This window comes from Tenrec ecaudatus, chromosome 6 (assembly GCF_050624435.1).
Source record: "Tenrec ecaudatus isolate mTenEca1 chromosome 6, mTenEca1.hap1, whole genome shotgun sequence".
NCBI lineage: Eukaryota > Metazoa > Chordata > Mammalia > Afrosoricida > Tenrecidae > Tenrec > Tenrec ecaudatus.
Genome location: NC_134535.1, coordinates 157,114,912 through 157,129,581, shown reverse-complemented (window position 1 = coordinate 157,129,581; position 14,670 = coordinate 157,114,912). Strand labels below are relative to the sequence as shown.

The following is a 14,670-nucleotide window of genomic DNA, read 5'->3' as shown; positions in this document are numbered from 1 at the left end:
TGAAGATTGTGCTCCTGAAAAGCAATTCAGTGTGTCTTTTGAGAATAATGAAAAGAACTAGATCCCCAAACTCAGCAGAACACACTTTATTAATAGAAACAGCAATATACAACCCTGGGCGATTCAGTACCGAGAGGAAACAAAAATCATACAAAGATCTGACATCGTGAAGAGATAATCGTTTGCCCCAGCCTGCATACTCTGACAGGTCCCAAATTGAAAATGAAAACACAGGCACAAAACCTTGTGGGAACGAGCCAGTGCCCTTCCCAGAAGACTCGAGGCTGCTGTATAATTTCATATTGCTAGGCATCGCATGCCATGCAACGTACCATTTCCAGGGGAGCCTCTTTGCCGTCTGCAGAAACCTCGTGGAAACTGCTCTTATGGAACCTTTCTCATCCAAGCAGGCGCAGTCCAGGATGAGCCGGTGTAATGGCAGTGATCTGTATAATGAATTCCAAACAACGAATGGTTTCTGTGTTCCCTATCAGTGTTCAAACCACGCAGTGCACATGTCATAGGCTCTGTGATAGTATGTATGGTTAGTGGCTCCCAATTGTCTTTCACTGAGATTGGCGATCCACTGGAACGAGGGAGCTGTGCGTTCCTTTAATTTTCAGAGCCCTCCTTTATCAGAGTTTCAGGGAGTGCATCCTTTCTAGGCTCAATAATTTTGAAGCATCCCTCCCCTTGATTCCCACTCCTTGGTATGATCAGCCTCTGAAATCATAAAGTCACAGAATCTGGGTCAGCAGAACTGGGCTTACATAGGTGGTTCCACTGGAAATGGGTGTCAACCTCGGTTAGCCTCCATGGGTGTTCTGGATTCAGCCCTAAATGTAAAAGGCAGTTCGTGATTTATTTGATAGGTGTAGTCATCTAAACATTAACTTCAACCTATTTAGATGATTACACTACATTTTCAAATGAGGGCACCTTGTGACACGGGGTTTCACCTTTGCCTTAGTGGGCACTGAAGCTTAGGTAAGATTTGGTAAGCAGAGGGAAGAGTGAGGCAGTTGAAGGAAGGAGTGAAGAAATCAAGGAAGAAATAATTGCAGGTATAGTTGGGAATAAAATATTTAAAAAGTAGGGGGAAGTCAATGTATGCTGTAGCATAAGAAAATAAATATCCACCTTAGGAAGTGGCAGGAAGGAGCGATTCATTGAGGTTTCAGGAATTGGAAAGTGACATGATAAAAAAGAACATTTAAGCAACGTCATTCTGTTGGTGACATATAGAAGAGACTGGAGAGGACAAATGAGGGAGAACAAGGATGATAAAACTCTGTAAATCCACACTTGAAGAGAATCCACAAGCATATGTGTAATTCTTAGAGATGGAGATAGACAAGATCATCATTCTAGACCCACAAGGGGGAAGAACTTATCCCCTACGATTTCTGCCTCGGTGGAGAAAATGCAGTGAGTGACTTTACGTGTTGAGCATTGGTGGAGAGAGAAAGAGCACGGTGCAGAGACAGTAGACTAGGAATATTGAGAACTCTGTGGGTCGAGAAGAAGGCTGAGTTGAGTAAGTAGGAGTCATCAGCATAGAGGCCAAAAAGGGGAGCCGTATTTATAAGGAGGATCAAAAAGTTTGTTTTCTCCTAGCCTGAATATTGAATATTTCTGAAATGGAAAATTCCAATGAAGACAGAAATGAAGCTTATCACTAAAAGACGCCTGATCAGTGTTCTGTTTCTGCTGGCTGCTGCTGTTAGCTGCGGCCAAGTCAGCTCCGACTCATGCCTATCCATGCACAGCAGATTGACACCTTGCCCAGTCTTGTACCGTAATCTTTATTTATTGCCAATCAGACTGTTGTTAGGCACACTATCATTGCTGGCTGGTTTTGAGGGGTAGAGTGGCAGGTCTTTATTCCTGTCGCAGTGTAGAAGCTGTGTTGACATCTGCCTATAGTTGGCCTGGTGGTATTTGTAATGCCTGTGGTATGGCTGGGTCTCATTGCGTTGACACACACAATTCCCCAAAGTAGACGAACCAGACCCATGCGTGGTGACGTTTATAATTACTGCTTGTTGAAGCTACACACTTTGTCTAATTGTCCTAAGAATGCATCTGGATTCAGAAGTTATTCAGAAGACGCACTCTCTCCTTCGCAATGTAGAGCCGGCGTTAGTTTTTCGGTTTAGGGGTTTCATATCACCAAGAGCTTGCCTGTAACTTTTCAGTCATTCATTTCTTAATGCAAAAAAAAAAAAAAAACCAACCAAACAAAAAACCACAGGAACACAGTGTCATATATGGATTTACCACCAGCATATAGTTCTCAACCCCGGGTGTCTAATAAAGTCATCTAGGGGGATTTTAAAATATTATGGATACCAGAAATGGATTCAGTATCACTGAGGGTAGAATCTCGACAGTAGTATTTTATAAAAGATCCCCAGGTGAATCTAGGCCCACGGTAGAAACCAGCAGGCAAACGGTAGGGGTGCTTTAGAATCTTTAGCTACACATGGGAATCACCTTGGAAACATAAGAAATACAGAGATGTGTGAGTCCCACTCCCAGGGACCCTGAGGATCAGCAGTCTTAAAAAAGTTTCTATTGTGCAGGCGATGTTGTGACCCACCGAGCTAGTCTCTGGTTGTCTTAAGGCACCTACATCAACTTCAGTGTCTCAAACAAGTCTTTAGGCTTGTCTAGGAGGGCAGAGCTTCTGCAGCTGTGGGAGAACGAGCCAGCTATTTTGCCTTGGGCACAATGAACTCAATTGTCAGCTAACGTTTGACTGCAGAATCGTTCTTGCCGGCAATATGATGTAAGAGGCAGCAAAACACCACTAGGATTTTCAGAACCTGGATTGAGTTGGCATTATTGGCAGTTGGGGCATTCATGTTTTAACTTGTAAAACTGAACCAATTTTCAACTAAACTCACGGAGACAATAAATGTCATGGACAGGTGTTTCTCTGGGGAAAAATTCTTCCTAAGCCTCTGTGACAGAGTAAAATTGTACACTCCTGCAAATCACAAGAAGCAACTCCTGTTTAAAAGAGGAACACTGGGGATTTAGCAACACTTCTCACCATTATGACACACTCCAACGGGTACGCGCACCCACTCACTTTCCCCCTTAGCCTCCACTGATAGCTTATTTTCCCTTGCAAATCTATGCATGTTGTAAACTTATTTGGAATTTTTAAAAAGTATATATATTTGTCTTTTTAAACTTGTTTTTGCTTATGGCTAATATGGACCATTCCTGTTCCCCGCTCCCAGGTCCCCCAGCTTGCTCCTTAATATACAAATGGGGTAGGGGCTTCAAAAATTCCTGGAAAATTTTCCACGACCATTTTGAAGGCCACTCTGCTTCATGAAGATTTTGGGGAAAATCCATTATCCGCACCATACTTTAAGTCCTGGAAAGGATGCCTTTCTAAAAAGGAAACACTCCCATCTACCTGGAATGCCCCTTCACTTACTGATATGCTGCTGCTTCCGTAGCGTCTGCTCAAGTCAGAGCGTGTTCGTGAATTCTTGCTGCCTCTATTTTCCACTGAGTCCTCCTTCCTTTAAGTCTCTACAATTCCTTATCACCTACTCGGTCTTTGTTTGTCTCCAGTAAATTGGAAGCTTCTTGAGAGCAGAGGCATACTGTGGTCCAGTTGATATGCTCGCCCCGTATACTACGTTACACATGGCGGGTGTGCAATTAACTAGTGTTGGTTGGTGACAGATTATCTGAAGTGGTCCTGTGATTTTGAGCAGATTACATAACCTTTATAAGAGCGCTTTCCTTATCCGTAGTACAGAGACAATGACATAAATCTTTCGGTGCTGTGGCAAGGATTTAGAGATCTAATGTGCCTCCATTGCTTAGTACCAACTACCAAATGCAATCTGAAAACCAGTTGATCAATGATAGCTGGCTCTCAACATGCTGAAAATGAGCCCAGAAGTCATGGTTCCCGATTTCCACTGAACAGAAAGCTGGGGACACCGAGACTATTGTTGTAGGTGAGTAACCACGGTCCTCCCACTTGGGCAGGAGCTATCCGAGAAGGTGCAAAGCTGTTGACTGACCCTGGGGGCAGCTGTGAAGCAGCAGCAAGTTCAAAGGTCCTGAGATGGGATCATGGGTGCCACAGCACAGGAGCTGTCCCTGCTGAGAGAATTCCAGAAGATGAGGAGGGGCTCCATGCAGGAGTTTGAACACGAATGGAGCTAACAGACAAGGAACTTCCCAATGGCCTTTGGAAGCCCCTCATGTATTTCTTCACCCGTGGAGCTTTCCTAGAGATGAAGCACCATGTGCTGTGTGTGAAGCATTTTCTCCCCATGGATTAAGTTTTAAGCTAAGTAGATTTTTTTTAAGAGTCTTGAGAATGAGAGCAAGTTTTATAATGTTGTGTGTGTGTGTGTGCATGTGTGTATAATACTCCGACACGTTTCAAGGTGATCATCTGAGGTAGGTGCATGTGAGGGCAATTTGGCTCCAGTCCTGTCCCTGTGTAGATGGCCAACATGGATTGGCTGGTTTCATTTTCGGCAGGCGTTTCTTCTTTCTCTCTTGGCACCACGTATGTTCTTCCGAACGCCGCGTTCCAGTTGGACGACGGCAGCGTTACCAAATTAAAAAAACGCCTCGTTCGAATGAAGAGTATTTGAGCAATTTTTTCTTTTTTCTTTCTGTGTTCTAACTTCCAGAGAATCTCTTCTAATTTACATTACATAGAGCTGCTAATAGAACCTTCAATTGATGGATGGGAGAATGGGACCGAGATTTCTTGACCTTTCCCCTTGGACAATCCAAGTATCAATATATTACATAGGTGACTAAAATGTAAGTCAGCCCATTTAATCTTTTGTCGTAGGAGTCTATCATTTCAAGGCAGAAAAAGACTTTTGTTTTATTTTAATTAATTAATTTTATAAATCATTTTATTGGAGCTCATACAACTCTTATTACAATCCGTACATACATCAATTAAGTAAAGCACCTGAATACATATTATTATCAACATGTTATCATCTTTTAAAGATGCTTGATTATGATTCTCAATTTGACAAAAGTTTGAGCCAAACGTACCCAGTGTATAAAATTATAGTGGTGTGAAATAAGTATTACTTGGGAAAATAATGCATGTAGTATTATGATTCATCTGACCTGCAGCAACTGGAGAGATTCAGTCATAGTTTACTTAATCTGCGCTTTCAAAAATCATGGTAAACTATTATTTTGAAGCACAGCTCCATAGATTTTAAAAAATGTCCTCACCAAAGAATCGTCTCTACCAATCATGTCACGGATCATAAGTCTGGTGAGAAATGCACTGTTACGCTGGAACTACCATCAGAGATTTTATTTGCACAAGCAATGCAACCTTCCGCACCAAATTGAGAAACTGTTTCCAAATTCAGATTCCCCCCCCCCCACCCCTTAATAATGCAGTATAACCCTACTCTTCGTGATTACAGATCTCATGGTATTTGGGAATATTTTATGAAAAACACCAAATTCTCTTGACCTTAATTCCATCTTCCAGCCATTTCAGATCTATCTTTCTACCCTTCCTCGTTGTTTTTAAAAAACGTTTTGTATTGAGTCTTATTTGTTTTTAAAATAAAAGTGAAGTTCCTTACAAACAGGGCAAGGTTAGCCTGAGAGGGGAGGGCGGGTTCATTGGGACGGTGCTTTGTGTTTTGAGATGAGCAGAGACAGAGGGAAAATCTCTGGGAGAGGGATCATCTCTGAGCTGCTGAAGGAACTTCTTTGGACTTTCCTATGAGTTAAGTCTAACTGCCCTTCGTCTTTGTTGAAATAACAGCAACAGCAGCAGTAACTTACTCTCTTTGTCTTCTTTAACATTGGTGCTACGACTCAGAAGTGGACTGTGTATTAAATTTCCTATAAGGATTGGAACCTTTTCTTTTTCCCCTGATGCATGTTTTATAAAGAAGGATAGCAACTTGTGAATGTTTGTGCCTGCAGTTATTGTGAAGAATTGTTTTGAAAAAAAACCCAACAACTTATGATGATTCCTTCATTTATAGGATAGTAGATCAGAGTCTGTATATTTTGGGTTTTTTTTCTTCTGCATTGGAAAAAATGCAACATTAAGTCATTCTTGCCTTATTGGGGAAGGTCACAAAATACTATAACTAGTATGCTATATCTGATTTTAACATATATTATCTACTTTCATATCTATCAAGCTTGTTGATCAAAATGATACTAATAGCAACAATAGTTATATCAAGGATTAAAATTCTCAAGGAGATAGTAAACTGGCAGTACTCATCAGGGATTCTGAAACTGTCTGCGCTCAGTTCTCTCTGTTCATTTGCCAGTAAGTTCCATCACCTGAGCAATGTCCTGGGGCCAAACTCCCCACCTGGGGAGGAAGCATATACAGGTTTCGTTTTGTCATTATCTCCAGGAAACTTTATCCAGAAGTTCTAAAGCCAATAATCCACCTCTCACTGCTCCTCCCTCTCCAAATTGTTCCCTGAAGAGACACTCCCTGAATTAACAGAAAAAGAAAATGAAACCATTATTTATAAGTTTAGTGACATATATATTTATTTGTGTAAACAAAAATTAATAAATCAGCACACAGGACTGTTGTTCTACCACATCTCTGTCAGCCTTGTGGACTCTGGTGGTTTGCATGTTGCTGGGATTCTGAAAACCGTGGCACCGGTATTTCAAATGCCACACATTGCACATTGTGGACAGGATTCAGGACCTGGTGATCTACTTCTAAGAACCTCACTGGTGACAATGTTATGAATACCAGCAAAACACTGTCTGATAAAGTGCCGGAAGATCAGCCCCTGGAGTTGGAAGGCACTCAAAATCCAGTGAGGACAAGCAGCCTCTTCGAAGTAGGGTCAAACTTGATGATGTGGAAGGAATAAAGTTTTGGGGACTTTCACTGGATGAGGTGGCATGAGTCAAAAATGAGAAGAAATCGCTACAAACATCTACCAAAAATTAGAAAAGGAAACAGATGAAGAATGAGTCTAGGCACATTGCAAGTTGTCAAAAATACAATGGAATGTTTCAAGGTCAACATTCTAATGATCTGAAATGGACTGGTATTAGCCATTTTGATTTGGACCATGGGATGGTCTCTGAGCAGATGGATTGACAAAGTGGTTGCAGCAACGGGCTCAAGTAAAATAGCAATGGTGAGGATGGCATGGGACTGGCAGCAGGTCACTGTGTTGTACGTAAGGTCACTATGAATCACAACCCACTCAATGGCACCTAACGACAACAACGAACGGTTTACTGTTCTGGGCATGACAAATTCAAGGAGAATGGCATCATCTTCATTATCAGAAATAACACTTCATGATCTATGCTGAAGTCCGGTGCTGTTGGTGATCATACAATATTCACACACCTACCTGAAAGACAACTTAATAAGATTTTTATGCACCACCACTAATGCCAAAGATGAAGAAACTAAATATTTCCCCCAATATCTACAGTACAAGATTGACCTGACCTACAATCAAAATGTATTGATAATTACTAGAGATTGGAATGTGAAAGTTGGAAACAACAAAGAAGACCAGCACTTGGGGACTATGACCTTGAAGATAGAAATGGTATCAGAGATTGCATGTTAGAATTTTACGAGACCAACTACACACTCATTGTCAATACCTTCTTTTTCAGTAACATAAATGGCAACTATACATGAACCTTACCATATGGAATACACAAGGATAAAATTGACTACATCCATTGAAGTAAATGATCAAAAAGCTCAATGTCATCAAGCAGAAGAAAGCCAGGAGCCTGCTTTGGAATAGTCAAACCATCAACCGCTTATATACAAATTCATGTTGAAGTTGAAGGAAATTTAAATGAGTTCACAAGAGCCTAAATATGACTTATATATCTCCAAACTGAATTTAGATACCATCTCAAGAATAAATTTGACAAAATTAAACATGATCATAATGACCTGAGACCAGACCCTTTGTGGAATGACATCAAAGAAATAATACATGAAGAAACCAAAGGTCAGTAAAAAAAAAAAAAAGAGGAAGAAAAACCAAAATGGATATCAGAGGAGATTCTGAAATGTCCCCTGGAACTTAAAATAGCTACACCAAAGGAAGAAATAATGAAGCAAAAGAGCTGGACAGAAGATCTCTGTTACAAGAAGGATGGTGCAAGAAGACCAAATAAAGTATTATAATGAAATGGGAAAGACCTAAAGGCTTGGAGATAAACAAGTGGCCATCTAGCTCAGAAGCAACAAAGCCCACATGGAAGAACACACCAGCCTGTGTGATCACGTGGTTCCGAAGGGATCAGGCATCAAAGAACAAAAAATCATATCATTGGGTGCACACTTCCATGATACGATCGCTGAGGACAAACGGGTGCATAAGCAAATGTGGCGAAGAAAGCTGATGGTGCCCGGCTATTAAAAGAGATAGTGTCTGGGGTCTTAAAGGCTTGAAGGTGAACAAGCAGCCATCTAGGTCAGAAGCAACAAAGCCCACATGGAAGAAGCACACCAGCCTGTGTGATCACGAGGTGTCAAAGGGATCAGGTATAAGGCATCATCAAAAAAAAAATCTTACCATAGTGAATGAAGGGGGGGAGTGCAGAGTAGAGACCCAAAGCCCATTTGTCGGCCACTGGAGATCCCCTCACAGAGGGGTCTAGAGGAGGAGATGAGTCAGTCAGGGTGTGACGTAGCACCATTGAAGAATACAGCTTTCCTCCAGTTCCTAAATGCTCCCCCCACCCCCACTACCATGATCCAAATTCTACCTTGCAGGACTGGATAGAGCAGAGGTTGTACACTGGTGCAGATAGGAGCTGGAGGCACAGGGAATCCAGGGTGGATGATACCTTCAGGACCAGGGGTGTGAGGGGTGATACTGGGAGGGTAGAGGGTGAGTGGGTTGGAAAGGGGGAACCGATCACAAGGATCTACATGTGTCCTCCTCCCTGGGGGATGGACAACAGAAGAGGGGGTTAAGGGAGACACCGGATAGGGCAAGATATGACAAAATAATAATTTATAAATTATCAAGGGCTCATGAGGGAGGAGGGAGCTGGAAGGGAGGGGAAAAAAGGGCTTGATACAAAGGGCTTAAGTGGAGAGCAAATGATTTGAAAATGATTAGGGCAATGAATGTACGGATGTGCTTTACACAATTGATGTATGTGTATGTATGGATTGTGATAAGAGTTGTATGAGCCCCTAATAAAATGTTTTAAAAAAAAGAAATGGGAAAGACCTGGAGTTAAGAGTCCAAAAAAGTAGAACACTTGTTATTGAACAAGATACTTAATATCACATGCAAGTAAAATTTTGCTGAAGATAACTCAAAAATGGTTACAGCAGTGCACCAACAAGTGAGTGGCAGCAATTGAAGGCAGATTCAGAAAAGCACATGGAGTGGATAGCTGATATAGATGGCTCTTGGCTGAACGTAGAGAATATCAATATCCTCCATATCTGGGTTTTATAGAATATGAAAAACATTTGACTATGAGTGATACAAATTATGGCTAGCATCGCCAAGAATGGGAATTCCAGAACATTTAGTTGTGTTCATATGAACCCATAAATAGACTAGGAGTCAATCATTGGAACAGAGCAAGAGGATAAGGAGTGGTCTATAATCAGGAACGGTTTATGTCAGGAAAATATCCTTTCACCATACTTATTCATTCTGAAGCTGGGCAGACAATATAAGACGCTAGACCATATGAAGTTGAAGGTGGCATCAGGCACGGAGGAAGACATTAAAGATCTATGCAAAGAAGATGACACAACTTGCTTGCTGAAAGTGAACACTTGAAACATTGAAGAATAAATGACTACAGCCCCCAGTATGGATTTTACCTCAATATAAAGAAAACATACATCTTCCTAACAGGTCCAATAAGCAGTGTCACGATAAACAGTATATATTGAAGTATTTACGGATTTGATTTTATTTGAACCCATAATCAATACCCATGGAAGCAGCGTTCCAGGAATCAAAAGACATGTTGTCCTGGGAAACTCTACTGCAAAAGATCTTTGAAATGTTCGAAAGTAAACCTTGGTATTTCAATGATCTTAGATGCATGCAAAAACTGGACAATGAACCAGGAAGACCAAAGAAGAATGGATAGAACTGAATTAGGATGCAGTCAAAGAATATTGAAATTATCATGGACTGCCCTAACAAGTAAAGCTGTTTTGGAAGAAGTCCAGCCAGCATGATCATTCCAAGTAAGAATAGCAAGACTTTGTTTTACGTGCTTTGAACATATGAGTAGGAGCAGCCCCTACTTCAGTTCCTGGAGAAGAACATCAGGTTTGGTAAAGCAGAGGGTCAGTCAAAAAGAGGAAGTCCGCCCAAAGCGACAGATTGACACAGTGGCGAAGCAATGGGATCAAACACAGCAAGGATTGCTTAGATGGAGCTGGGATGAGCAGCACTTCATTTTGCTATACATAGGGTTGCTAGGTGTCAGACCAACTTGACAGCACCTAACAACAACAACAAAGACATTTGTATTTATTATACATATTACAGAACTAAATTTCTGAGATGATAATGATTCTTTAAATATCTCCACCATAATGATATCACACCATAGATGCTTTGCAATGATAAAATAACATTTTCTGAAGCATCGTCTCATGGGTGATTAATAAGACAGTCCAGAGGGAATAGGTTAAGGACTTGAGAGGCTGTGGTCTGCATTCAGACTGCCTAGGACCTAGGTTCATATTTTGGCTCCATCATCGACTTATAATGTACCAGTAAAATTGAGCAAATTACTTTGCTCAAGACTTAATATCTCCGTTCCTCATCTGTAAAATGAATTTTAAAGAGCCCTTATCATAAAGCTGTGTCTAAGCCAAAGCCGTTCATAAAATATACAACGGACTTATCAGTTTCTTGTTAGAGAGGAAATTGGGGTAAACTGATCGGTAAGTTCAAAAAAGAACGAGCAGTTGAAGGCAAATGTAACTCATAACAAATTGTTTTAGCAAATCTGTTCTGATGAAGCCAATGGTCATGAAAAAAATTACGGAGTCTGGTAGCACAGTTCTGAAGTAGGTAAAAACTAATTGAATTCAATCTTCTTGAGGGTGTAGAATGTAAGTAAATGATTTTCTATCTATCTATCTATCTATATCTATCTACATATTGTCTCCTCTCTCTCTGTCTGTCTAAAGCAGTTCACAACTGTGGGTTGCAACCCCTTTGTAGGTCAAACAACCGTTTCACAGGCATTGCTCGATTCATAACAGTAGCAAAATGACAGTGATGAAGTAGCAGCAAAAATAATTGTATGGTTGGAGGGTGGTCACCAAAACATGAGGACCTGTGTTAAAGAGTCACAGCATTAGGAAGATTGAGAACCAGTTGTCTAAAGGATTGAGTGATTTTAATAAAATATGAGGCAATTAAATAATACCTAACTTTCAATGAATTTTGATAACTATTATGTTTCTATATTTAACAAAATACTGGAACATACCGAGTGACATATTTTATTAATTGTGGAGCCATTGCCAAATTTTATGCAAATGATATTAAAATCATAATCAAATATAGCTATGTTCTCCCTAATCCTTTCATGTATTGGAAGGCAAGGGTTAGTGGACCTTGCTATTTTAACGATCAAAAGCAAGTTGGTGTTAGCGGATGGTCCCTAGACTATCGGCAGGATTCATCACAGAAGTAGAGGAAAGCACGCCATCTACCGAATATCAAATTTCAAAATTTATCTCTTCATCATGAGAACTTAATGATCATAATAAACTTAATAAGATGTAACACTTTATAATCATTAATTAGTTAATCTACAAAACATCTTTGTGAAGTAGGAAAGGGTCATTACCCTATTATTATTACTCAGAGAATGAGTAGATAAAACAATTGAGATTTAAACCAGGCTTTCCCAATATCAAATGTTCTACTTACTTGGGTGACTCAGGAAGAAAAAAATTCATACAGTAATGAGGATTAGAATTCAATGTTTGTGATTAAGTATTCAGTGACATCTTGTGCTTCTTATTTGCTTTAAAACCTTTGAAGCTATTCTTTTCCATTCATACTTGGTCCCTATAACTAGTCTCGTCCCGAAACGCAAGACATATTCCTTATTATTTGCAAAACATGTATTGTTTTTGAGGGATTAGTGACTAAGAAAAGGTTTTGATAGTCATATATTCTAATCTACCATCAAATCTTCATGATTAAATACCATATGTATGACGTTAGAAAATTTATTTTGCCCTTGAGCTGTATTTTACTCATCTATGAAATAGAAACTCTCTGTCATGCTATTATTAGAAGAATCAAATAGATAATAGACACATAAACAACTGGTGCATTGTCTGAAACACTATAATCGTAATAAGGACCAACTTCTGTTTTATAATTGGAGATTCCCAGTGGATTACAATTTTCTTGGAAACAAATATTTTAACTGTTATATTTTCAAGCCCAGAGCTTTCCCGTCCCCTTCATATCTGTGAAACACGGAGGAAACTGACAGCAAGTGACTCTAGGGATTGTCTCTGTGCTGCCGTGACAACTCAGCGGAGACCAGACTTCTCTTGCTCCCAGTTTTCCTTTTCGTTTCTTTATGATTGAAATGTTTTATCTGACAGTACACAAAAATTGCTTTCACTGTGTGACCCTGAAATATCAACTCCCAGAAAGAGTCAATAATTACCTTTATAATGTGCTAAGGTGATGAAGGCGGAGGGTGAAAGGCAGGATCAAGGGAGACTTTCCTAGCACTTATGACCAATCCATTATTCATAAATACCTCCCCGAAGAGCCAAATTACAGACGTACCGCCAAGCCCCACCCAGACATGAAAGCGAAGGAAAGGTGCTGGCTGACCACACTGTACAAGTGCTAGGTAGCAGGGAACAGGACACCGTAGGCCTACATGCGAGTCCCTTTCTCACTTCTCTGGGTGTGTATTGGTTATATTGTTCCAGTAACAGAAGTCCCTACTTCAAAAGGATCGAGCTCCTTAGAAAAAGATCGCAAAGGCTGAAAATCAACTCCTCAATGTTAAGCTTAGTCATCTCCTTCTATCAGCATCCTGGTATTCTTTATCACAAACAAGAAAACTGTTCGGGGCATAGAGGAGCCCAGGGAGTCCATCTAGATTTACAGTGGTTCTCAACCTTCCTAATGCCATGATCCTTTCATGCAGTTCCTCAAGTTATGGTGACTCCCGCCCCTCCCCCCCATTAAAATTATTATCATTGCTACTTCATACCTGTAATTTTGCCACTGTTATGAATCAGGTGGCCCCCGTGAAAGAGTCGTTCCATCCCCAAAGGGGTCACGACAGACAGATTGAGAACCGCTGGAAAGATCTGCAAGCTCTCTGGCAAGTCACGTATATCCTATGTGGCTCTTGGTTTCCCATCTCTTCATTGCTTCAAATCCTCATGCCAGCTTCTTTCTTCAAACCATCTGTGAATTCTCCACTTCCTTTGTTGGCTTTTACAAAGTGGTGACCAATTGCTTTGGTGATTTTAACACCGAGCTCCGAGTAGCCAGCTGGTCGCTGAGTTCCTCAGCCTTCTCAAGATCCCACTTCTCCACAGCCTTGGGGGTGCTCCTCTCAGGCCCCGGCTTGTCTTTTTCTTTTTTCCCAGGGGGATCAGACCCATCATTGACTCCAAATTAACGAGTGAGCTCCTTCCATGCGTCCACTTTGAGATGCTTCTTCATTCTTCAACTTTCCTTTCCTGGAGGGTCTTCTGCTTTCTTCCTGAGTTTTAAGTTTGAGGTTTTCTCTTCTGTATACTTTCTGTGTGATTCTTGAAATTTATTCCATGTAGTTAAGGAAAAGCCGGAAGGACACTCTTCATAGGCATTTACATTTGTTTCTGTCTTTGGTCCATCTGTCGGTAACTTGGAGATTTCGGCATTTCTAGTCATCTGTTCTTAATGAACTTCCCGTCACTGAAATCCGGAGGGTTCTAAGGTAGCTTGGTCTTCAGAATTCGAGTCAACATCCCTTTCATTTAGGCCAAGTGGTAGTAACCCACTCCGCTTCCTTCCAGGGACTGGTTGCCCTGCAGCCATGACTCCTAGTTGTTGAGGCTTCACTCAAGGTCACCTTCCAACTGGAACACCGAGCACTTCCAAAAATGCTGTTTGCCTTATGGGCTTTGGGTGTTGGGCACCTGACATTACCAGATAAATCCAGAAAACAGCTAGTACCACAACTCCAAATTGCTGACTTCTAAGTAGTTTGTGTATGGCCACTGTATTAGACAAGGTTCTCTAGAGAAACAAAACCAGAATGCTAAAAATTTTATATATATTTATACATATAGATAGATATATAAGATAAGAAATAAACAGTTAATTAATTTATAAAGCAGTACAAATAGCTCAGTGCAACTCATTCCCGTGAGACAGTTGTGAGACTCTAGTAGTCCTTCAAGTCTTGAGGGCCACCGGTTAGTCCCCTGTAGAGCAATTCAGGCTATCTGGGCACAGGCAGCAAACAGCAAGGCAGGTGACCAACAGTCAGCCAGATGATAGGGTCCGACAGTGCCTAGCTCAAGAGATGCAAATTCCAATGGTGTGGCAAAGCAGGTCTTGAAGGAACCTCAAATTACAGCGACACAGTCCACGGGTTAGGTGTCCCACAGGTAGTGTAGCTTGCAAA

General features: G+C 40.9%; 1 pseudogene; it reads right to left on the bottom strand.

Annotated features, from left to right (window-relative positions):
- Positions 1-13,379: 13,379 nt before the first annotated feature.
- Positions 13,380-14,078, bottom strand: LOC142451720 (protein FAM204A pseudogene; annotated as a pseudogene).
- Between the last annotated feature and the right edge of the window lie 592 nt (positions 14,079-14,670).